The 26,650-nt window shown below is 36.9% G+C and overlaps 1 long non-coding RNA gene across 2 annotated transcripts in view; it reads right to left on the bottom strand.

Moving 5' to 3' along the window:
- LOC138440512 (uncharacterized) overlaps positions 1 to 26,650 on the bottom strand; it is a 409,718-nt gene that overhangs the window by 13,679 nt on the left and 369,389 nt on the right. For both annotated transcript variants that reach the window (XR_011257062.1, XR_011257060.1), the window contains one exon: positions 23,960 to 24,037. This is a non-coding gene — a long non-coding RNA (uncharacterized lncRNA). Of the gene's footprint in view, positions 1 to 23,959; positions 24,038 to 26,650 lie in introns of those variants that run through there.

The raw sequence follows: 26,650 nt of genomic DNA, 5'->3' as shown, positions 1-26,650 counted from the left end.
TTCACTTTCATTCTTCTTTATGGTCCAACTCTCACATCCGTACATGACTACTGGAAAAATCATAGCTTTGACTAGATGGACCTTTGTTGGCAAACTGACGTCTCTGTTTTTTAATACACTGTCTAGGTTTGTAATAGCTTTTCTTCCAAAGAGCAAGGATCTTCTAGTTTCATGGCTCCAAAGACATCCACAGTGATTTTGGAGCCCAAGAAATTAAAATCTGTCACTGTTTCCACTTTTTCCCCTTCTATTTGCCATGAAGTCATAGGACCAGATGCCATGATCTTAGATTTTGAATATTGACTTTTAAACCATATTTTTCACACTCCTCTTTCACCTTCATCAAGAGACTCTTTTGCTTCTCTTCATTTACTGCCACTAGAGTGATATTATCTGCATATCTGAAGTTGTTGATATTTCTACTGGCAATCTTGATTCCAGCTTGTGATTCATCCAGCCTGGCATTTTGAATGATGTACTTTGCAAATAGGTTAAATAAGCAGGGTGACAATATATAGACTTGAGGTACTCCTTTTCCAATTTTGAACCAGTCCATTGTTCCATGTCTGGTTCTAACTGTTGCTTCTTGATATGATATAGGTTTCTCGGGAAACAGATGAGGTGGTCTGGTATTCTCATCTCTTTAAGAACTTTTCACAGTTTGTTGTGACTCACACAGTCAGTAGCTTTTGCGTAGTCAATGAAGCAGATGTTTTTCTGAATTCCTTGCTTTCTCTCTGATTCAACGAATGTTGACAATTTGATCTCTGGTTCCGCTGCCTTTTCTAAACCCAGCTTGTACATATGGAAGTTCTCAGTTCATGTACTGTTGAAGCTTAGATTGAAGGATTTTGAGCACTACCTTGCTAGCATGTGAAATGAGTACCATTGTACACTAGTTTAAACATTCTTTGGAATTGCTCTTCTTTGGGATTAGAATGAAAACTGACCATTTCCAGTCCTGTGGCCACTGCTAAGTTTTCCAAATTTGCTGACATATTGGGTGTAGCACATTAACAGGATCAACTTTTAGGATTTGAAATAGCTCAGCTGGAATTCTATCACCTCCACTACCTTTGTTCATTAGTAATGCTTTAACTGTACTCTTCCTATTCTGTTTATATATGGGGAGAGAGGATATCTTTTCTCTTTGACTGAATGATGAAGGAATGGATAAGTCTAGTCATAGGCCAAATTTTGAGGAACATACTTCTTTCATGCTAGTTACTTTTTAATTCTTCTTTACTCAGTAAATCCTCTCTAGTCTTGAGAAGATAATCATTCCTGTTTTCCCCAAATAATGACAACTCAATCATGGCTGACTACACATCAATTTGCTCAATTATCATCAGTGTCTCCATTTATCACTCAAAACAATTCTAATGGATTAATTAATCAATTAAAATAAAGGATTTTGAGGGAAGGAATACGCCTCAGATGACTCAGTGGTAAAGAATCCGCCTGCCAAGCAGGAGACATGAGTTTGATCCCTGGGGTCAGGAAGATCTCCTGGAGAAGAAAATGGCAACCCACTCCAGTATTCTTACCCGGGAAACCCCATGAACAGAGTAGCCTGGCAGGTCACAGTTCATGGGGTTGTAAAAGAGTTGGACACAACTTAGCAACTAAACAACAATAATAACAGCACTACTTCTCAAACCATCCTACAAGGGTGAATGACGTTTTAGTGGAGGGAGGCACTAGGATGTGTCTTTAACAGTAATGAGGATGGGTTGTTGCCTTTTATCTGTGCCATTTCTATTCTTGGATCACTCTACTTAAGAAAGTACCAAGACCTTTTGAGTTCTTTTCTTGGGCACCTATCTAGGAAAGAATGCCTTTAATTTAACTTGGCTTATGTTAGAGTCTCATGAACATGCTTCACTTCACTCTATCTGCACAGTGATAATATACATCTCTTGTAGCTCTTAGGCCAAAGTTGGCTGGAAAGCTTCTTATGATACTTGCTCCCACATTCCGAATTCTTTACACTCTATTTTAGAGTCATCTCAGCACTAGTTTTTAAATAGAAAAATCTTTCCTCTGTTGCTTCAAAGATAGGGGCAGAATAAAGTTAATTCTAGGACAATAAAAGAATTTGATAGACAGTAACTGTGATATGCAGAGTAGTAGTAATAAATATGGCAAAACATGTAATAATGAGATGTAATAACAGTGAAAATGGCTAAACACAAATATTGCATAATAAAAAATATAGCAGGTTTTTGGTTTTGAGGGGGTTTTGTTTGTGTTTGCTCCTAGGGTTTTTGTTTGTTTTTGCTCCTAAGATACTTTCTGTGTGTGGTCCCAGATGTACTAGTCTCAGAGTTACAGAAGTTCTCTAAGTGGCTCAAGTTTACTGTTTTAGGTTATGTGCCATAAACTATGAGAGTCATGGATGGGGTGAAATGAGAAGCTATGTAAAGCAGTGATACAGGTTCTGGAAGTTCTCTTTCATAATCCCTACCAATCAGAGGATTTAGAAATAAAATACATTAATTCATGTAGTACTTTTTTCTCTTAATCTCTTTGACAGTCTAAAATAAAAGTAAACAGTGATTTCTAAGGCATTTCTAGTGTAGAGAAGATTAGGCCATGGTTTATACAAAAAGAGCAGCAAATGAATGCATATCTGGTACTTAGATGCGTTAATCTCTCAAAACACAGAATAGACAAGTGCTATAATGAATGGGTCATATAGTGAAACAGGACAGCACCCTTCATCCAGTATGTTATGAGAAAAATCTCTGGGGAGCAGTGGACTGCTGGAGGATAGCTGTAGAAAGGGACAAGAGGTGAGACATGTCAACTTTGGAGAAGGAAAAAAAATCCATTGTTGCTTTTGAGAACTCAGAAACGCACATTTTAGAGACAAGGCAGATAAATCATTTCTAAAACATTGTACATTAAGGCTGTTATTTAAGGAAAACAGCAAGAAAGGAAAAATCAGTACAGTGTATAGCATATAAAGGATGGATGCTCAATATTTATTTTTCTTTCTAGATAGTAAACTATTAACACTGAAATTTTAATTTTACATGAAGTTTCTATTTTTTTTTCCATTGAGTAAAACAAAAAAAAACTAACTAAAATCAGAGCAAAAAGAAAGAAAAAGTGTACAGAAAGAAAGAAATCCTGCTCTTCATTACAATTTGTCTTTAGTTGATAAAATTTCAGTAGCTATATTCCATTTGGTGAGGTACAGGGAGGGGCAGCATCTTTCCAATTCATATAAACTAAAAGGAGAAGTCTAACAAACAAAATATTGACTATCCTTTCAAATAGCTCAATTGGGAAATAATGATTAGTGTCAGACATAATATCACAGGGTCAGTAACCTTTCAGCCCACAGTGCAATATTTTACTGTGTTTGCCCAAGAAATCATTTACAATATACTCTACCATTTGTCATGTACATCATTTGGATTTTCTGAATGTAAGAATAGTTGACCTTAAGCATTCTACAACTACTAGAAGTTGAAGGTCATGACATATGTCATTGAAAAGAGAATTTCCTCTGGATTGGCAATAAACTCTTGACTGACCTGTGACATTAATGCCATGAAATAAAATGTTTTCCATCTTAGCAATTTACATAGAAAGCACATGTACTTTATTCTACTAGACTGTTGCTTTACATCTTTATAAGAATCTTGTCCCTTAAAAAAAAGGTATTCAAGCAGCAAGATTTACTTACTGCTAAAATTAACATGCTTCCGCAGATTTTGACCAATTTCTCTCATTTTCTCTACTATATATTTGATAGCTAGAGAAACAAAGAGAGGCAGAAAGCAAAAAGTTAAATAATCTGAGAAGCCATAAACATGATATAGCTGAAAAGGGAAAACACTGGTTTTTTAGTGTCTATAAATATTTAAGACCCTTGTTTCAGAATCTGTTTATCAATTGTTAATTTTTATCTACATAAGAATTCTTGAAGTAAAAAAAGAGGAAGGACCTTGGTTAAATACTGCATCTAATATATTTAACATCTCATGTAATACTGTCCCAATTATACAATTTACAGCCTAGATTTTATCTGACAAATGCTTATATAAGAAAAATGCAATGTATTCACATACAAAAATAAATAAATAAATCTAAAGTTATATTTTGTTTAGTTCTAAACTCATCTTTCAGAACTTTCATTTTATTACCTAGCATACCTTGTAGATGGGATTTTTGTGTTCCTTAGTGGAAAAGAGAATCAAAATGGTCCTAAAGGCTGAGCACTTTGAGACCATGAAGAGTCTTTATTTTTCTTGAACTTAGAAGTATCTCAGGGAGGCGTGTAAACAGAGAGTCAGTTCAGTTCAGTTGCTCAGTCATATCAGACTCTTTGTGACCCCATGAACCGCGGCATGCCAGGCCTCCCTGTCCATCACAAACTCCCAGACCTCACTCAGACCCATGTCCATTGAGTTGGTGATGCCATCCAACCATCTTATCCTCTGTCGTCCTCTACTCCTCCTCCATCAATTTTTCCCAATATCAGGGTCTTTTCCAATTAGTCAGCTCTTCTCATGAGGTGGCCAAAGTATTGGAGTTTCAGATTCAGCATCCAATGCACAACCAGTCCTTCCAATGAACACCCAGGACTGATCTCCTTTAGAATGGACTGGTTGGATCTCCTTGCAGTCCAAGGGACTCTCAAGAGTCTTCTCCAACACCACAGTTCAAAAGCATAATTTCTTCGGTGCTCAGCATTCTTTATAGTCCAACTCTCACATCCATACGTGATCACTGGAAAAACCATAGCCTTGACTAGATGGACATTTGTTGGCAAAGTACTGTCTCTGCTTTTGAATATGCTATCTAGGTTGGTCATAACTTTGCTTCCAAGGAGTAAGTGTCTTTTAATTTCATGGCTGCAGTCACCATCTGCAGTGATTTTGGAGCCCAAAAATATAGTCTGATACTGTTTCTACTATTTCCCAATCTATTTCCCATGAAGTGATGGGACCAGATGCCATGATCTTCGTTTTCTGAATGTTGAGCTTTAAGCCAACTTTTTTACTCTCCTCTTTTACTTTCATCAAGAGGCTCTTCAGTTCTTCTTCACTTTCTGCCATAAGGGTGGTGTTATCTGCATATATGAGGTTATTGATATTTCTCCTGGCAATCTTGATTCCAGCTTTTGCTTCCTCCAGCCCAGGGTTTCTCATGATGTACTCTGCATAGAAGTTAAATAAGCAGGGTGACAATATACAGCCTTGATGTACTCTTTTTCCTATTTGGAACCAGTCTGTTGTTCCATGTCCAGTTGTAACTGTTGCTTCCTGACCTGCATGCAGGTTTCTCAAGAGACAGGCGGTCTGGTATTCCCATCTCTTTTAGAATTTTTCACAGTTTATTGTGATCCACACAGTCAAAGCTTTTGGCATAGTCAATAAAGCAGAAAGAGATGTTTTTCTGTCCAGAATGATCTGTGTTCGTTTCCAAGGTAAACCATTCAATATCACAGTAATCCAAGTGTATGCCTCGACCAGTAATGCTGAAGAAGCTGAAGTTGAACAGTTCTATGAAGACCTATAAGACCTTCTAGAACTAACACCCCAAAAAGATGTCCTTTTCATTATAGGGAACTGTAATGCAAAAGTAGGAAGTCAAGAAACACCTGGAGTAACAGGCAAATTTGGCCTTGGAGTACAGAATGAAGCAGGGCAAAGGCTAATAGAGTTCTGCCAAGAGAATGCACTGGTCATAGCAAACACCCTCTTCCAACAACACAAGAGAAGACTCTATGCATGGACATCACCAGATGGTCAACACTGAAATCAGATTGACTATATTCTTTGCAGCCAAAGATGGAGAAGTTCTGTACAGTCAGCAAAAACATGACCGGGAGCTGGCTGTGACTCAGATCATGAACTCATTGCCAAATTCACACTGAAATTGAAGAAAGTAGAGAAAACCACTAGACCATTCAGGTATGACCTAAATCAAATCCCTTATGACTACACAGTGGAAGTGAGAAATAGAGTTTAGAGACTAGATCTGACAGACAGAGTGCCTGATAAACTATGGAGGGAGGTTCATGACATTGTATAGGAGACAGGCATTGAGACCATCCCCATGGAAAAGAAATGCAAAAAAGCAAAATGGCTGTCTGAGGAGGCCTTACAAATAGCTGTGAAAAGAAGGGAAGAGAAAAGCAAAGGAGAAAAGGAAAGATATAAGCATCTGAATGGAGAGTTCCAAAGAATAGCAAGCAGGATAAGAAAGCCTTCCACAGTGATCAATGCAAAGAAATAGAGGAAAACAACAGAATGAGAAAGACTAGAGATCTCTTCAAGAAAATTAGAGATACCAAGGGAACATTTCATGCAAAGATGGGCTCAAGAAAGGATAGAAATGGTAGGGATCTAACAGAAGCAGAAGATATTAAGAAAAGGTGGCAAGAATACACAGAAAAACTATACAAAAAAGATCTTCACAACCCAGATAATCATGATGGTGTGATCACTCACCTAGAGCCAGACATCCTTTAATGTGAAGTCAAGTGGACCTTAGGAAGCATCACTACGAACAAAGCTAGTGGAGGTGATAGAATTCCAGTTGAGCTGTTTCAAATCCTGAAAAATGATGCTGTGAAAGTGCTGCACTCAATATGCCAGCAAGTTTGGAAAACTCAGCAGTGGCCACAGGACTGGAAAAAGTCAGTTTTCATTCCAATCCCAAAGAAAGGCAATGCCAAAGAATGCTCAAACTACTGCACAATTGCACTGATCCAAGCCAGGCTTTAGCAATATGTAAACCATGAACTTCCAGATGAAGCTGGTTTTAAAGGCAGAGAAACCAGAGATCAAATGCCAACATCCACCGGATCATTGGAAACAGAGAGTAAGAATAGAATACATTCTTTCTTATATGTATATATGAATACCCTGACTACTATTTTACAAATAGTGATTTGTCTATCACAAGTTTTTATTGCAGCTTCTCTCTCACTCTCATCTCCACATGTTTCATATATTTAGTGATGACAATATATTCAGTTATTTATGTTTCTTTGATCTCTCAGACAAGATCATAACCTTCCTGTGTGCAAGAAGCACACTGTGCCCGTCTTTGTGCACTAATGCCTGGCACATGTTGGGCACCAGGTAAATGCCTGTCGGATACTGGTAAGGGAGGAAAACTAAAATTGTATACATTTAGTGTCTATTCATTGTGTAGTACTTCATTTAAGTTTCCCTAAAACCTTCCTTTCAACTGAAAGGAACTTACTGCATTTGGGTGCCATTTTCAGGTTTCAAATTTGGCTTCTACACACATTATTTATAAGAATTTAGGCAACAAATTTTTATACTTAATTTGTGCCTCATTTTCCCACATATAAAATGGATATAGTAATTGAACCTACCGTACAGGGTTATCAGGAGTATTATTAGGGTTACAATAAGTAAAATAGTTCAAAGTGTTAAACGGTGCCTAGTATAGTAAGAACTGTGTGTTTGCTAGGATAATTATTAATATCTTCTATTTATCTGAAAATAGGATAATAATACCTACTTCATATTAGCATTAAATTAGACAATAAATGTACAACAACTAATAATTATCTGGTAAATTGGATGTAAGATATGAGAGAAAGAGGAATCCAGGATGACTCTTAAGGCTTTTTTTCCTGAGCAATGAGAAAACCAGGGCAAACACTCTTAAGGGAATAATTCAGGAGTTCAATATTGGCATTGTTAATTTGGAGATTATTTTAAATATTTGAAAGTATACTTTGGGAAAGTAGCTGGATATAAAATAGAAAAAAAAGAATACAAATCAGTAATTCAAAAATGAATGTACTAATCCATGGAGCCTATATTGAGTTAATTGAGCCCACTGGATACATCAGTTGTTTCTAACTTAGTAGATATTTGAGATCTCTCCAGAAGCTGATGACAGACATATGAACACACGCACATAAAATGTGCATACATTTAATTTTTATGCTTGGAAATTTTATTTTATCCACATAAGTCATAAAAACACTGTTGACAAAATTACAGCTTTCTCATTATAATTTTTCATGCAAAATAACACTTCCTGAAAAATAATTTTAGCAAATTACACAAATAAAATCAAATATAAATTTTATTTCTGCATAAAAGTTAATTTCAACAGACAGCTGCCATTGTTTAGCTTGAGAAACTAAAAACATGTATGGTACATTCAATTTATTTAGATATTAAATGATTTCACATTTTGTATTTTTATGGTAGCAAGGCTTTAAAATAAAAACTCACATAAATATACTTTAGAAAATGATACCAAAGTTCTCATGGTTCACTTTACAACATCTTTACAGAATTACAGAATGGCATAAATGAGTAGCTGAATTTTATAAGAATATGGGTTGAATTTCTATCAATATCTTTGTCCTCAAACCCAAGAGGTCATCTGGTAAAGTCTGTATCAACGCTCATAAAAATGTATTTTAGCACTGAAACACTGGCATAGTTATCTATCTCATAGCATCTCTTTCAAAATGGTGACATGACCAAAATACTTCTAAATTATAGGATCATCATTCAAGATATACGTAAGAATCTTGAATCAACCTATTTTTCCATTAATAAAGTCAAATTTAATATCCAAGATACCTAGCAGTAAATAAATATATTATTATAAAGCAATTTTAAAATCAGTTGCATGAATGAGCAATACAACAGAAAATTAAGAGCACAAGTCATTTATAATAGCATAAACATAATAAAATACTTAGAAGTAAATATAATAAAAGTAGAAAATTTGTACTCTAAAAACTATAAAATACTGTTGAGAAAAATTAAAGAGAACCTAAATAAATGGAAAGACATCTCATATTCCAAAAACTTAATATTGTTAAAATGGGAATACTTTCCAAATTGATCTACAGATTTAAAGTAATCCCTATTAAAATTCCAGCTAGCTTTTCTGCAGAACTGACAAACTAATACTAAAATTCATATGGAAATGACAGGAACTCAGTCTGTCCAGAATAATCAATACAGTTTTTTTTTTTAATTTTAGTTTTTTATTTTTTTAAATCTTAAAATCTTTAATTCTTACATGCGTTCCCAAACATGAAAATTATGCTTTGTGAAGACGTCTTTTATGTCAATTATTAATAGAATGAGTAAAGGATTACCAACGTTTAGGTTTATCTATCTAGTCGCATTACTGGTGCTTTTTTTTGCTAACTTTTTTCCTAGTTAAATGGAAGATTCTTTAAATTTTATAGTGCTTCACAGATTTCAAAAGTTTGACATTCATGATTTCACATACTCCATAATAATTCTTTCTTTAACCTGCTACCTTTATACTGCCCCTCCTTCCTTCCCTCTCCCCACTGGCAACCACTAGCTTGTTCTCTATATCTGTGAGGCTGCTGCTTTTTTGTTTTATTCTCTAGTTGGATGCATTTTTTTTTTAGATTTCACATATCATACCGTATATGTCTTTTATCTGACTTATTTCACTTAGCATAATGCCTACCAAATCCATCCATGTTGCTGTCAATGGCAAAATTTCATTCTTTTCCATGGCTGAGTAGTATTTCATCATAGATATATATAAAATCACACCACATCTTCTTTGATAGACACTTAGGTTGCTTCCATATCATGACAATTATAAATAATGCTCCCATGAACATTGGGGTACATTTTTCATTTTGAATTAGACTTTTGTTTTTTTCAGATACACACCCTGGAGTGGAATTATTGTGTTTTACGACAGTCGATTTTCAGGTTTGTGACAATTCTGCATACTGTTTTCCACAATGGCTGCATCAATTTACATTCCCACTAGCAGTGTAGGAGAGTTCCCTTTACTCCTCATCTCCATCAGTGATTGTTATTTATCTTCTTTTTTACGACACCATTCTGACAGGTGTGAGGTGCTATCGCATGGTAGTTTTGATTTGCATTTCCCTGATAAACAGTGATGCTGAGCATGTGCCTGTTGGCCATTTGCATTTCCTCTTTGTGATCGTTTTTTTTTTTTAATATTCATTCAAGTACGTCCCTGAGATTTTTTTCATTTCTTCTTGAAGAACTCCTTTAGTATTTCTTGTACAGCAAGTCTTCTAATGGCAAATAATCTTAGTTTTTGTTTATCTGGGAATGTTTTAATTTTTCCTTAATTTTCTGACTGTTTTGTTGGATACAGAATTCTTGGTTAACAGTCTTTTTCTTTCAACACTGAACTAGGTTACTTCAATGTTGGACACTACAGAGAACAAATGGACACACTGCTTTCTAGCCAACAGTGGTTTCTGATGGGAAACCTAATGTTAATCTTATTGAGGATAATTTCAAGTGATAAATCATTTTTCCCTTGCTGCATTCAACATTCCTCTCTTTGCCTTTAGTTTCAGTGGTTTGATTATGGTGTGCTTAGATGTGAACCTACGACTCTATCCTACTTGGGAGCTCTTGGAAGTTCTTAGATATATTGATTAAAGTGAAGTGAAGTGAAAGTTGCTCAGTTATGTCCGACTCTTTGCACCTCCATGGACTACATAGTCCATGGAATTCTCTAGGCCAGAATATTGGAGTGGGTAGCCTTTCCCTTAACCAAGGGATCTTTCCAACTCAGGGGTCAAACCCAGGTCTCCCGCACTGCAGGTGGATTCTTTACCAGCTGAGCCACAAGGGAAGCCCAAGCTTCTAATCAAATCTGGAAAACTATTGACTCTAATCTCTAAATATTATTTCTCATCCTTTACCTCTCTCCTTGGCTTATACAAGTCTCATTACATATATATTTTTTATTATTGATGGTATCTTATATATCTCTAATTTTCTAGTTATTTTTCTTCATTGCTTTTTTTTCTGTTTCAGATTATATAGTCTCAGTTAAGATGCTTTCAGGTTTACTGATTTTTTTTCCTTCTGCCAATACAAACCTACTCTTCAGTCTTTAATTTGTATCTTTCACTTTAGGTATTGTACTTTCAGTTTCTGACTATGTATTTGGTCCTTGTTTTAAATTTATGTATTTTAATTGGAGGCTAATTACTTTACAATATTGTACTGGTTTTGCCATACATCAACATGAATCCGCCACAGGTGTACATGTGTTCCCCCATCCTGAACCCTCCTCCCACCTCCCTCCCTGTACCATCTCTCTGGGTCATCCCAGTGCACCAGCCCCAAGCATCCTGTATCCTGCATCGAACCTGGACTGGCGATTCATTTCATATATGATATTATACATGTTTCAATCCCATTTTCCCAAATCATCCCACCCTCTCCCTCTCCCACAGAGTCCCAAAGACTGTTCTATACATCTGTGTCTCTTTTGCTCTCTCGCATACAGGCTTATTTGGTCCTTTTTAAAACAAATTTTACCTCCTTACAGACATTGTCTATATACTGGTACACAATTCTCATGAGGGCTCAGTTGCTAGTTGTGTTTGATGTTTTGTGGACCCCATAGACTGTAGCCTGCCAGACTCCTTTGTCCATGGAATTTTCCAGACAAGAACACTGGAGTAGGTTGCCATTTCCTACTTCAGAAGATCTTCTCAAGCCAGAGATCAAACCCGCATCTCTAGTGTCTCCTGCATTGGCAGGTGGATTCTTTACTACTATTGCCACCTGGGAAGACCTTACTTTCTTTTAATTTGTAGGCACTGTTTCTTTTAGTTCTTGTCACATATTTATAATAGGTGATTTTAGGTGTTTCTTAACTACTGTATTCTGGCTTACTCAAGAACATGTTCTATTGATTAAATTTTTTCCTGTACATGGGCCATACTTGTCTGCTTCTTTGCAAATCTGGTACATTAGTGTTGAAACTAGACATTCAAATAATATAATGGTTATATTATTTATATTATTTTACTGTATATTATTTATATATTCACTATATATTTATGTTATTATACTATTTATATTTATATTTTGTTGTTGCTCAATCACTAAGTTATGTCTGACTCTTTGTGACCCCAAGGACTGCAGTGAGCTAGGCATCCCTGTCCTCCACTATCTCCCAGAGTTTGCTCACTCATGTTCATTGAGTCAGTGATGCTATCCAATCATCTCATCTTCTGTTGTCCCCTTCTCTGCCCTCAGTCTCTCCCAGCATCAGGGTCTTTTCCAATTAGTAGGCTTTTTGCATCCAGTGGCCAAAGTATTGGAACTTCAATTTCAGCATCAGTCCTTCCAATGAACAGTCAGGGTTGATTTCCTTCAGGATTGACTGGTTTGACCTCCTTGCTGTCCAAGGGACTCTCAAGAGTCTTCCCCAGCACCACAGTTCAAAATCATCAATTCTTCTGTGCTCACCCTTCTTTATGTTCCAACTCTCACATCCATACATGACTACCGGAAAAACCATACCTTTGACTAGACGGACCTTTGTCAGCAAAGCAACGTCTCTGCTTTTTAATATGCTGTCTAGGTTAGTCATAGCTTTTCTTCTAAGAAGCAAGCACCTTTTAACTTCATGGCTATAGTCACCATCTGCAATTATTTTGGAGCCCAAGAAAATAAAGTCTGTCACTGTTTCCATTGCTTCCCATCTACTTACCATTAAGTGATGGGACTGGATGCCATGATCTTCAGTTTTGGAATTATGAGTTTAAGCCAGTTTTTCACTCTCCTCTTTCACCTTCATCAAGAGGCTCTTAAGTTCCCCTTCACTTTCTGCCATAAGGGAAGTGTCATCTGCATATCTGAGTTTATTGATATTTCTCCTTCTCAAACTACTCTAAAAAATTGAAGAGGATGAAACTCAAATTCATTCCATGAAGTCACCATTACTATGATACTAAATTCAGACAAAGAAACTACAACAAATGAAAAGTACAGGTCAATAGCTCTGATTAATATAGATGCAAAAATTCTCAATAAATGGGCTAAAATAACTGTAAATGAAACAACTGACAAAGGATTAATCTCCAGAATATATAAGCAGTTCATAGAGTTCAATATGGGAAAACAAAAGCCCAATCAAAAAATGGGCAGAAGACCTAAACAGATACTTCTCCAAGGAGATATACAGATAGCCAATAAACACACAAAAAAGATGATCAACGTCACAAAATATTAGAGAAATACAAAACAAAACTACTCTGAGGTATCACTTCACACCTGTTAGAATGGCCATCATCAAAAAATCTACAAACAATAAATGCTGGAGAAGATGTGGAGAAAAGGGAACTCTTGAACTGTTGGTGGGAATATAAATTGATACAGCCACTATGAGAACAGTATGGAGAATCCTTTAAAAACTAGGAATAGAACTACCATCAGTTCAGTTCAGTTCAGTCGTTCAGTCGTGTCTGACTCTTTGCGACCCCATGAATCGCAGCACGCCAGGCCTCCCTGTCCATCACCAATTCCCGGAGTTCACTCAGACTCACGTCCATCGAGTCAGTGATGCCATCCAGCCATCTCATCCTCTGTTGTCCCCTTCTTCTCCTGCCCCCAATCCCTCCCAGTATCAGAGTCTTTTCCAATGAGTCAACTCTTTGCATGAGGTGGCCAAAGTATTACAGTTTCAGCTTTAGCATCAGTCCTTCCAAAGAAATCCCAGGGCTGATCTCCTTCAGAATGGACTGGTTGGATCTCCTTGCAGTCCAAGGGACTCTCAAGAGTCTTCTCCAACACCACAGTTCAAATGCATCAATTTTTCAGCACTCAGCCTTCACAGTCCAACTCTCACATCCATACATGACCACAGGAAAAACCATAGCCTTGACTAGATGGACCTTAGTCAGCAAAGTAATGTCTCTGCTTTTGAATATGCTATCTAGGTTGGTCATAACTTTTCTTTCAAGGAGTAAGCGTCTTTTAATTTCATGGCTACAGTCACCATCTGCGGTGATTTTGGAGCCCAAAAAAATAGTCTGACACTGTTTCCACTGTTTCCCCATCTACTTCCCATGAAGTGATGGGACCAAATGCCATGAGCTTCGTTTTCTGAATGTTGAGCTTTAAGCCAACTTTTTCACTCTCCTCTTTCACTTCTATCAAGAGGCTTTTTAGTTTTTCTTCACTTTCTGCCATAAGGGTGGTATCATCTGCATATCTGAGGTTATTGATATTTCTCCTGGCAATCTGGATTCCAGCTTGTGTTTCTTCCAGTCCAGCGTTTCTCATGATGTACTCTGCATAGAAGTTAAATAAGCAGGGTGACAATACACAGCCTTGATGCACTCCTTTTCCTATTTGGAACCAGTCTGTTGTTCCATGTCCAGTTTTAACTGTTGCTGCCTGACCTGCATACAGATTTCTCAAGAGGCAGGTCAGGTGGTTTGGTATTCCCATCTCTTTCAGAATTTTCCACAGTTTATTGTGATCCACACAGTCAAAGGCTTTGGCATAGTCAATAAAGTATATGATCCAATAATTCCAATACTGGCTGTATACCCTGAGGAAACCTCAATTCTGACCCAGAGAGATGTTGTGGGGAGGGAGGTGGGAGGGGGGGTCATGTTTGGGAATGCATGTAAGAATTAAAGATTTTAAAATTAAAAAAATAAATAAATTAAAAAATAATAATAAATTAAAAAAATAAATAAATAAAAGACACATGTACCCCAATGTTCATAGCAGCACCATTTACAACAGCTAGGACATGGAAGCAACCTAGATGTCCACTGACAGATGAACGGTTAAAGACGATGTGGCACATACACACAATGGAATATTGTTCAACCATAAAATGAGTGACTTTGTGCAGGTGAGTGAGATGGATGTACCTAGAACCTGTTATACAGAGTAAAGTAATTCAGAAAGAGAAAAAAAATGTATATTAATGCACATATATGGAATCTATAAAATGGTATTAATAAACCTATTTGCAGGGAAGGAATGAAGACACAGATGCAGAGACAGACTTGTGGATACAGTGGGATAAGGAAAGAGCGGGACAATGAAGAAAGTAGCCTTGACATACATACACTATTATGGGGTTGCACAGAGTCGGACACGACTGAAGCAACTTAGCAGCAGCAGCATGGGTAAAACAGAGAGCTGGTGGGAAATTGCTATATAACACGGGGAAGTTCTTCTCTGTGATGACCTAGAGGGGTGGGAAGGGGACAGGGGAGGGAGGTTCAAGAGGGAGGTCATATGTGTATAATTATAGCTGATTTGTGTTCTTGTATGGCAGAAACCAATACAACATTGTAAAGCAATTTTCCTCCAATTAAAAAATAAATTGTTTTAAAAAGGGAGAAAATTCTCAACAAAATACTAGCAAACCAAATTCAACAATACATAAAAGGTTCACACACCATGATCAAGTAAGATTTATCCTAGGGATGCAAGAATGATTTCACATCAGCCAATCAATGTGATACACCATACTAACAAAAGAAAGAATAAAACACACGAACATCTCAGTAGACACAGCAAGAGCACTTGACAAAATTTAACATTCAGTCGTGAAAAAAAAAACAACTCTCATCAAAGTTGATACAGAAGGAACATATCTCATCATAATAAAGGTAATTTATGACAAACTCACAGCCTATTTAACATACACTGGAAGTGATATTTAACATAGTTGAAAGTCCTAGCCATAGCAATCATACAAGATATAAAAGCATCCAAATTGAAAGGGAAGTAGTAAACTATCATTATATGTAGATGACACAATACTATATACAGAGACCACTAAAGCCCCCCTCAAAGGCTATTGGAATAAATGAATTCAGTAAAGTTGAAGGATATAAGCTTAATATACAGAAATCTGTTGCTTTTCTATACAGCTCTATAATAATGAGCTGTGAGAAAGAGAAAGTAGGAAAAAAAATCCTCTTTAAAATTGCATCAAAAGGAATTAAACACCTAGAAATAAGTTTAAGGAGGGCAAAAAACTAGTGTCTGAAAACTACAAAGCCTTGATAGAGGAAATTAAAAATGATACAAAGAAATGGAAAGGTATCCTGAGCTCTTATACTGGAGGAGTAAATATTGTTAAAATATTAACAAAAGCAATCTACAGATTTAATGCAATTCCTACTAAATTCCTAGCTTGTGGCTCAGACAGTAAATAGTCTGCCTGCAATGCAGGAGACCTGGGTTCACTCCCTGGGTTGTGACGATCGCCTGGAGGAGAAAATGGCAGTCTGCTCCAGTATTCTTACCTGGAGAATCCCTTGGACAGAGGAGCCTGGAGGGCTACGTCCATGGGGTCACAAAAGTTGGATGTGACTAAGCGACTAACACTTTCACTTTCTATTAAATACCAATGATATTTTTCACAAAACTAGAACAAATAATTCTAAAATTTGCATGGAACTACAAAAAGTTTCTGAATTGCTAAAGCAATACTGAGAAAAAAAGAACGAAGTCACAGTAATCAACAAAGTATGGTATTGGCACAAAAACAGACACATATCTCAATGAAATAGAATAAAGAGTCCAGAAATAAACCCATAAACTTATGGTCGAATAACCTCCAAAAAAAGAAGCAGAAATAGATAATGGAGAAAATATAGTCTCTTCAATAAGTGGTGCTGGGAAATCTAGAAATCTACACATAGAACAATGAAATTAGAATACTTCCTCACACCATATACAAAAATAAATGCAAAATGTATTAAAGATCTAAGCGCAAAATCTGAAACCATAAAACTCCTGCAAGAAAACATAGGAACAGTACTCTTTGACATAGATCATGGCAATATTTTTTGAATCTGTATCCTAAGGTACAATAAACGAAAGCAAAAATAAGTAAATGGTACCAAATCAAACTTAAAAGCTTTTTACATAAAGGAATCCATCAACAAAACAAAAAGACAACCTACAGGATAGGAGAAAATATTAGCGAAAGATATAACCAACAAAGAGTTAACATTCAAACTACATAAACAACTTAGGCAACTCAATAACAACAATGGCTACCAATTTAAAAATGGGCAGAAGATCTGAATAGACATTTTCCCATGGAAGACACAGATGGCGAACAGGCATGTAAAAATGTGCTCAACATCACTAATTATTAGAAGATGCTAATTAAAGCCACATTGAGGTGTCATTTCACACCTGTCAGAATGGTTATCATCAAAAAGAGCACAAATAACAAATGTTGGTGAAGATGTGGAGAAAAGGGAACCCTGGCACACTGTTGGTGGGGATCTAAATTAAGCCATTGTGGAAAAACGTATGGTGATTCCTCATAAAAGTAAAAATAGAACTTCCATATAACCCAGCAATTCCACTCCTAGGTATACATGTCTAACAGAATGAAAACACTAACTCGAAAAGATACATGCACCCCAATATTCATAGCAGCATTATTTGTAGTACTAAAGATCGGAAGCAAACTATTCCATCAATGGATACATGAGTAAAGAAAATTAATATATACACAATGAAATATTTCTCAGCTGTAAAATTAGTGGCTGAGATTTGGAGCAGTATGGATGAACCTGGAGAATATCACACTTCACTAATGTGAAATCTAAAAAAAAAGAAACAAATAAATATAGTAAAACAGAAAGAGACTCACAAGTATGGAGAACAGATGGATATTTACCAGAGGGAATGGAAGAGATGCAGGATGGGGATAGGTGACTGAGAGGTACAAACTACTATATGCAAAATGGATAGGCTACAGGGATGTACTGTACAGAACAGGGCAATATAGCTATTATTTTGTGATGACTTTAAGTGGAGTATAATCAGCAAACATGTTCAGCCACTATGCAGAATACCTGAAACTAATAAGAAATTGTAAATCAACTATACTTCATTAAAATAAATGAATTTAAGTCATTATTATTTGCAGATCAAAATGCTAATTGAATTCAAAAAGTAAAATAAAAATAAAATATATAAACATCTCATACACAGAGAGAGAAACGTTTGTTTAACAGCAATGCCACCTCCAAGTAGAAATTTGTAAAATCCCATTCACTCAGACGGTAAAGAATCTGCCTGCAATACGGGAGACCTCAGTTCGATCCCTGGGTTGGGAAGATCCACTGGAGGAGGACATGGAAACCCACTCAGTTTTCTTGCCTGGAGAATGCCCATGGACAGAGGAGCCCGATGGGCTACAGTCCATGGGGTTGCAAAGGGTCAGACACAACTGAGTGATCAAACACATTCACAATAACAAAATAATTAAAACGATTCCATTAAGGAATCCTACCATATTCTTCTATGGGAAGAATTCAATATTATAAAGCAGGCCTCCATCATCCTACACATTTTTGGGAGGTAGCCTCTAGCACCCTGAGGATGCTTACCTTCCGGCGTATATGCCCCTGTACAATGCCCTAACTTTGTGAACTGGACATAATCATTCACTTCTGTTGAATGGAATATGGCAAAAGTAATGGGCTTCTGAGATATAGCACTTCTGAGATCAGTTACAAAAAGACTCTAGTTTCTGTTTGCTCAGCCTCTACCACTCTTTCTGTCTGGTTCTGAAGGAAGTCGGAGGCCATGTTGCTGACTTGTAGTGAAACCCATGCAGCAAAAACCTGACAGGCCCTGAAGAACTGAATCCTGACACCAACCTTAAAGCGGTCTACCCCAGTCTAGCCTTGAGACGACCGCAGCTCCAGCTGACACATTGATAACAGGTTTATAAAAGACCTTGAGGTGGAGCCCTCCAGCAAAACCATACCAGAACTCCTGAGGCAAGTCACATAATGGTTATGCACCCTGTTTTCTTTTCCATAAAAAATAAAATAAAATAAACAAAATAAAATCTACCAGGATGAGTTGTTTTAGGGGGATTAAGGTTACAATCAGAGATAAGCACAGGCGGAGGCGGCTGCGACCAGCGCACTAAACACAGGCGGCGGCAGCAGCATCACAGTAACCCAAGTCTGTGCCCCAACCAGTAAAGCTGAAGAAGATGAAGTTGAACGGTTCTATGAAGACCTACAAGACGTTTTAGAACTAACACCCAAACAAGATGTCGTTTTCATTATAGGGGACGGGGAATGCAAAAGTAGGGAGCCAAGAAACACCTGGAGTAACAGGCAAATTTGGCCTTGGAATGCAGAATGAAGCAGGACAAAGACTAATAGAGTTTTGCCAAGAAAATGCACTGGTCATAGCAAACACCCTCTTCCAACAACACAAGAGAAGACTCTACACACAGACATTACCAGATGGTCAACACCGAAATCAGACTGATTATATTCTTTGCAGCCAAAGATGGAGAAGCTCTATACAGTCAGCAAAAACAAGACCAGGAGCTGACTATGGCTCAGATCATGAACTTCTTATTACCAAATCCAGACTGAAATTGAAGAAAGTAGGGAAAACCACTAGACCATTCAGGTATGACCTAAATCAAATCCCTTATGATTATACAGTGGAAGTGAGAAATAGATTTAAGGGCCTAGATCTGCTAGATAGAGTGCCTGATGAACTATGGAATGAGGTTCGTAACACTGTACAGGAGACAGGGATCAAGACCATCCCCATGGAAAAGAAATGCAAAAAAGCAAAATGGCTGTCTGAGGAAGCCTTACAAATAGCTGTGACAAGAAGAGAAGCGAAAAGCAAAGGAGAAAAGGAAAGATATAAGCATCTGAATGCAGAGTTCCAAAGAATAGCAAGAAGACATAAGAAAGCCTTCTTTAGCGATCAGTGCAAAGAAATAGAGGAAAACAACAGAATGGGAAAGACTAGAGATCTCTTCAAGAAAATTAGAGATACCAAGGGAACATTTCATGCAAAGATGGGCTCAAGAAAGGATAGAAATGGTCTGGACCTAACAGAAGCAGAAGATATTAAGAGATGGCAAGAATACACAGAAGAACTGTACAAAAAGAATCTTCATGACCCAGATAATCACGATGGTGAGATCACTCATTTAGAGCCAGACATCCTGGAATGTGAAGTCAAGTGGGCCTTAGAAAGCATCACTACAAAGCTAGTGGAGGTGATGGAATTCCGGTTGAGCTCTTTCAAATCCTGAAAGATGATGCTGTGAAAGTGCTGCACTCAATATGCCAGCACATTTGGAAAACTCAGCAGTGGCCACAGGACTGGAAAAAGTCAGTTTTCATTCCAATCCCAAAGAAAGGCAATGCCAAAGAATGCTCAAACTACCGCACAATTGCACTCATCTCACATGCTAGTAAAGTCATGCTCAAAATTCTTCAAGCCAGGCTTCAGCAATATATGAACCGTGAACTTCCTGATGTTCAAGCTGGTTTTAGAAAAGGCAGAGGAACCAGAGATCAAATTGCCAACATCCACTGGATCATGGAAAAAGTGAGAGAGTTCCAGAAAAACATCTATTTCTGCTTTATTGACTATGCCAAAGCCTTTGACTGTGTGGATCACAATCAACTGTGGAAAATTCTGAAAGAGATAGGAATACCAGACCACCTGACCTGCCTCTTGAGAAATCTGTATGCAGGTCAGAAAGCAACAGTTAGAACTGAACATGGAACAACAGACTGGTTTCAAATACGAAAAGGAGTACGTCAAGGCTGTATATTGTCACCCTGCTTATTTAACTTATATGCAGAGTACATCATGAGAAACGCTCGACTGGAAGAAACACAAGCTGGAATCAAGATGGCCGGGAGGAATATAAATAACCTCAGATATGCATATGACACCACCCTTATGGCAGAAAGTGAAGAAAAACTAAAAAGCCTTTTGATGAAATAAAAGAGGAGAGTGAAAAAGTTGGCTTAAAGCTCAACATTCAGAAAATGAAGATCATGGCATCCGGTCCCATCACTTCATGGGAAATAGATGGGGAAACAGTGGAAACAGTGTCAGACTTTATTTTGGGGGGCTCCAAAATCACTGCAGATGGTGATTGAAGCCATGAAATTAAAAGACACTTACTCCTTGGAAGAAAAGTTATGACCAACCTAGATAGTATATTGAAAAGCAGAGACATTACTTTGCCGACTGAGGTCCGTCTAGTCAAGGCTATGGTTTTTCCAGTAGTCATGTATGGATGTGAGAGTTGGACTGTGAAGAAAGCTGAGTGCCAAAGAATTGGTGCTTTTGAACTGTGGTGTTGGAGAAGACTCTTGAGAGTCCCTTGGACTGCAAGGAGATCCAACCAGTCCATTCTGAAGGAGATCAGCCCTGGGATTTCTTTGGAAGGACTGATGCTAAAGCTGAAACTCCAATACTTTGGCCACCTCATGTGAAGAGTTGACTCATTGGAAAAGACTGTGATGCTGGGAGGGATTGGGGGCAGGAGAAGAAGGGGACGACAGAGGATGAGATGGCTGGATGGCATTACTGACTCGATGGACACAAGTCTGAGTGAACTCCGGGAGTTGGTGATGGACAGGGAGGCCTGGCGTGCTGCGATTCATGGGGTCGTAAAGAGTCGGACACAACTGCGCGACTGAACTGAACTAACTGAACTGAAGATTATAATCCATGTATGATTGTGCGTCTGTGTATGTCTGTCTGTAGGCAACAAAGAGGTACAAATACTCAGTTCACTGGTAGTAATGGAAATGCATGTTAAATTAATGAAAAACTTTACCAGTAGATTATCCATAAAGGCTGATAATATAAAGTGTTGATGAGGATGTGAGAGGAGTTCTCTTACCATTGGGGGAAGAGATACAAACAAGCATAATCTTCTTAGATAAAATTTTAGAATATCCAGAAAAATCAATTAATCACTTAGAAATCTACCTCATAGACCTAAATATTTCTTTACATTTGTAAACAAAAATTTAAATTAATCCAGAGTCTATCAGTAGGGAAATGCTTAAGATACTTAGTACTGCTAAGTCGCTTCAGTCATGTCTGACTCTGTGCGATCCCATAGACGGCAGCCCACCAGGCTCCTCCGTCCCTGGGATTCTCCAGACAAGAAAACTGGAGTGGGTTGCCATTCCCTTCTCCAATGCATGAAAGTGAAAAGTGAAAGTGAAGTTGCATCCAACTCTCCAAGACCCCGTGGACTGCAGCCTGCCAGGCTCCTCCGTCCATGGGATTTTCCAGGCAAGAGTACTGGAGTGGGGTGCCATTGCCTTCTCCATGTACTAGCCACACTTAAAAACAGTATGAAAAAGCCAGACAAATGACACAATACCAAAATATTGATTCATTTTACTTCAAGTGAAAAATTTTTTAAATTATATGTGGACTATATGTGTATACATATATATATAGATATACACACACACACACACACACACACACACACACACATGTGCTGTGCCATCACTTCAGTCACGTCTGAGTCTTCACAATTCTATGGACCATAGCCCGCCAGGCTCCTCTGTCCATGGGATTCCCATACATATATACAAACATATGTAGTGTATAATACCTTTATGTAAACATACATGTATATACAGTCAACATATAGATATAAACAATAATATATATAACTATGTAAATATATATAAAGGTTTTTAGGATGCCTTCCAAATCATTTATATTAGGTACCTAGAGCAAGACATGAAATCTTATTGCAGGAGGAATGGGGGTGATGTCAAGGTTTTATTGCTGCTTTTGTTGTTGTTTTTCACTTACTAGTATTATTCTCAAATATTTTCACTTCTTTGAAAAGAGCATGCATTCTTGCATTACCTTTATGATTTATATTCTATTTTCCACTTAGCATTCAAACAATTTACTCAATTAAAAATGTCACAATGTTTAGTTTTCTTTTATACTTCTTAGCCTAGTTTTCTTCTCCTATCATTATCCCTATTGCCTATTTAGTGTTAAATTATCTGACTATATTTCAATGGAAGTGAACTGGCTTCCTTTTCTCTATTAAGAAAATACTATACAAATAGTATAAAATCTAGTACCCTCTAAACTGTCCCAAATTTCCTAAACAGATGTAATAGAATTTACTTCTCTCTTATAAAAATTCACAGGATCTCCTTTCATTCGTTGGTTTAGAAATATTTAGGCATTTGACAACTCTGTCAGATTTAAGCAAAACTTACAAAACTGATATGGTTTATTCAGAGAACAAAAGTTGTGCCTTTAGAAACAGAACTGGCCTCATTTTTCCATCAAGGCATACATGGCAACAGAAAATACATTATTTTACAAGATCCAGAGTAACTGTTACATGCATCTAAAATATCATTTAATTTATTCTTATCTATTTAAGTCTTTTCTCAGGGTCAAAGGCATTTTTATATCAAGGTTCTTTTATATATCATTGTTTTGAAGGAAACAGTAAAAGTCAAGTTCCTTGAGAGTACATTAAATTATATGCCAGTTAACAGTCTTAGAGAGATGGCTTAAAAATAAATTGTCCATAATACCTTTTAATAAAGGAGCTAAACACACTTTTTTATTCTGTGTTAAAAACAGATGCCTGTATGGCACTGTATGGAATCCCATTTGCCATGTATATTTTGATTAATATTATGCTGGGTAATCTGCCCTACGTGGTCTAGGTTCAGTAACCTCACTGTAAAATAATGAGCCTTCAAGAATAAAAAATATGCTCACTATAAAGTTGCATATTCTGAGAAGCCAGTGAATGTATTCAAATGAAATGAAAAAATGAGGTTTTCACCCAGTAAATTTGCTTGAAGTGAAACTTACATTTCTCAATTTGTATTTAGCTGTCAGTCTGTGCACTAAAAACTGGACGAGCTATCAACCTTTTGCATATGTTTTCTATAAATACCTTTTCTTCTCTGATTCAACTGCCATAGGACTCTGCAGAAGTAGTGGTCTTAAGGGAGCTTACAGCAACTGGGAGGCAGCCAATGGCAGTGAGTTCACACACTAAGTGGCATCTTCAGAAAAGGACCAGCACTCATATTTTATGAAATATGTAACATGATTTACCCAGGGTTGTCAGAAGAGATGAATTTCAGCCAATGCAAGGTAATAAATAGTAATATGTGCTGCATACATTTGACTTATAACCCTTGGCATTTCGAAACAAAATTCTTTTGAAGAATTCATTTTATACATCATAAAGTTTTCTATTGTTTTCCTGTTTGGGCTGTCTTTGTCAACAGACTTCTTATGAAAATATCATTTAAAATTGTAAATGAAGCAATATTTTTGAGACTACTCACCTAGGACTTTCTTTCCAGGCAACGCTTGCGAAAGGAAACTTAGCAGTGTAGAAAGTGGTTGGTTCATTCAATCAGAACCTTGTTCAGGGGGAAAAAAACACAGTAAGTTGTTTTCCTTAATTATGGGAAATCTGTTACTAAAGTTTAGCACTATTTTCCCTCATGAAATATTTAATACCTTTTATAAACACAGAAAATTTATTTTGTTATAATTATTTTTATATATTTGGAGTGAAATAGCTTCTCCCCAGGTTCCAAGAACCTAATGAATGGACTCATTTGCTGTTGTCCAGTGGATAATTGTTACAAAATCACTCAGATAGCCACGTCACATATAGGTTTGCATTTAAGTTTACATTTTATTTTTTTATTTTCTCCTCTCACATAAACATACAACTATTTAAGATTCTCATATATGTCAATTATAACTAATTAATGTGTAGTTACCATATATAATACATAATTTCAAAATATGTTATCTATATTTCTCCATGTAAGATTATATATTTTCAAATAACATCCTTAGAGAGATTTCAATACCTGACTATGTCCATAAAACACAAAACAAGTGAAGGAACACCCCTCAACACATACACTATTTTGCCAAATACACACACACTGTCCATGTAATACAGACACTGCCCCTGAAACTATGCCTGCTCTTTCACTAGTGATTCTAAAGTTTCTCCTGACATATCCTTTTGAGTTCACAATAGAAACTTGAAGCTGGCCCCTGTAACAAGGCCCCAGAGACTCTGCATTTGCAGTAGCTTCTTACGTCTCAATAATAGAAAACAAGACTTGGGAATAGGTATATCTTCTCAATCTTATGGGGAGTGTGAAGGCTACTGCTTGAATTATTCATTGAGTAGGGAACAGGAAGATTATGTGACCACAGCCCACCTTTGCAACTGAACATTTTTACATCATTATAAAAAAACATGCATTCCACATCTGTTATTGTGCTGGACCAGGCAATGTGTAAACTGAATTTATGAGAATTATCCTCCATAAATTTCCAGTTAGGACATAACTGAATTTCTGTAAGACAGATAGTAAACATATAATTATGTAAATTATACAAATATGTCCATAAATTCGTTAACAAAGGCTTGAGTTTTTGTTTTTTATATCAGTTTTTCTGGACCAAAAGGTAGTAGGATGAAGACTTTCATAACTGAGAGAGGAGTCAGAACAAAAGTAAACTTCTGCATTCTACAATCTGAATCAGTCTTCAGTCCCCAAATTTTATACATGGTGAGAATAAAGTATTTCTAATTCCACCATTGTTACCATGAAAAGGTTTTGATATAAGTCAGCAAGTAAATTTTGTGTTATCTTCAGTAACTGAAGATCTGAGCAAACTCTGGGAGATAGTAAACACGGATGGGGGGTGCCTGATATGCTGAAGTCCATGGGATCGCAGAGTCGGATATGACTTAGCAACTGAAGGATAACACAAACAACTGAAGGTAAATTGAGAAAGGAAATTAACAAAATTGTTCCTGTGTTCACACTCAGATTGACTAATGATTTTGCTTAGCTAAACATAGCTGTCATGAAATGCTGTCCTTCTTAGGAGAACAGTAGAAACTCTATAGCAACTGTATTCAAAGATCATTTTTATAATTTAATAAACCCTTTATTTAAAGCCTAGTAATTAAACCAGATTGTATTTTTTTCTTCGTTTACTTTATTTATTTATTTTTTTTGAACAAGTATATTGAATTATATTTATGGTGTAGATTTCCATTCACTTTTTTTTTTTTTTTAAATTTTAAAATCTTTAATTCTTACATGCATTCCCAAACATGAACCCCCCTCCCACCTCCCTCCCCAGAACATCTTTCTGGGTCATCCCCATGCACCAGCCCCAAGCATGCTGCATCCTGCGTCAGACATAGACTGGCGATTCAATTCACATGATAGTATACATGTTAGAATGTCATTCTCCCAAATCATCCCACCCTCTCCCTCTCCCTCTGAGTCCAAAAGTCCATTATACACATCTGTGTCTCTTTCCCTGTCTTGCATACAGGGTCATCATTGCCATCTTCCTAAATTCCATATATATGTGTTAGTATACTGTATTGGTGTTTTTCTTTCTGGCTTACTTCACTCTGTATAATCGGCTCCAGTTTCATCCATCTCATCAGAACTGATTCAAATGAATTCTTTTTAACGGCTGAGTAATACTCCATTGTGTATATGTACCACAGCTTTCTTATCCATTCATCTGCTGATGGACATCTAGGTTGTTTCCATGTCCTGGCTATTATAAACAGTGCTGCGATGAACATTGGGGTACATGTGTCTCTTTCAATTCTGGTTTCCTCGGTGTGTATGCCCAGAAGTGGGATTGCTGGGTCATAAGGTAGTTCTATTTGCAATTTTTTAAGGAATCTCCACACTGTTCTCCATAGTGGCTGTACTAGTTTGCATTCCCCAGAGATAAATCCACACACATATGGACACCTTATCTTTGACAAAGGAGGCAAGAATATACAATGGAGTAAAGACAATCTCTTTAACAAGTGGTGCTGGGAAAACTGGTCAACCACTTGTAAAAGAATGAAACTAGATCACTTTCTAACACCGCACACAAAAATAAACTCAAAATGGATTAAAGATCTAAATGTAAGATCAGAAACTATAAAACTCCTAGAGGAGAACATAGGCAAAACACTCTCA

This window comes from Ovis canadensis, chromosome 5 (assembly GCF_042477335.2).
Source record: "Ovis canadensis isolate MfBH-ARS-UI-01 breed Bighorn chromosome 5, ARS-UI_OviCan_v2, whole genome shotgun sequence".
Lineage (NCBI taxonomy): Eukaryota > Metazoa > Chordata > Mammalia > Artiodactyla > Bovidae > Ovis > Ovis canadensis.
Note: the sequence above shows the minus strand (reverse complement) of the source record. Positions and strands in the feature narration are given on the sequence as shown.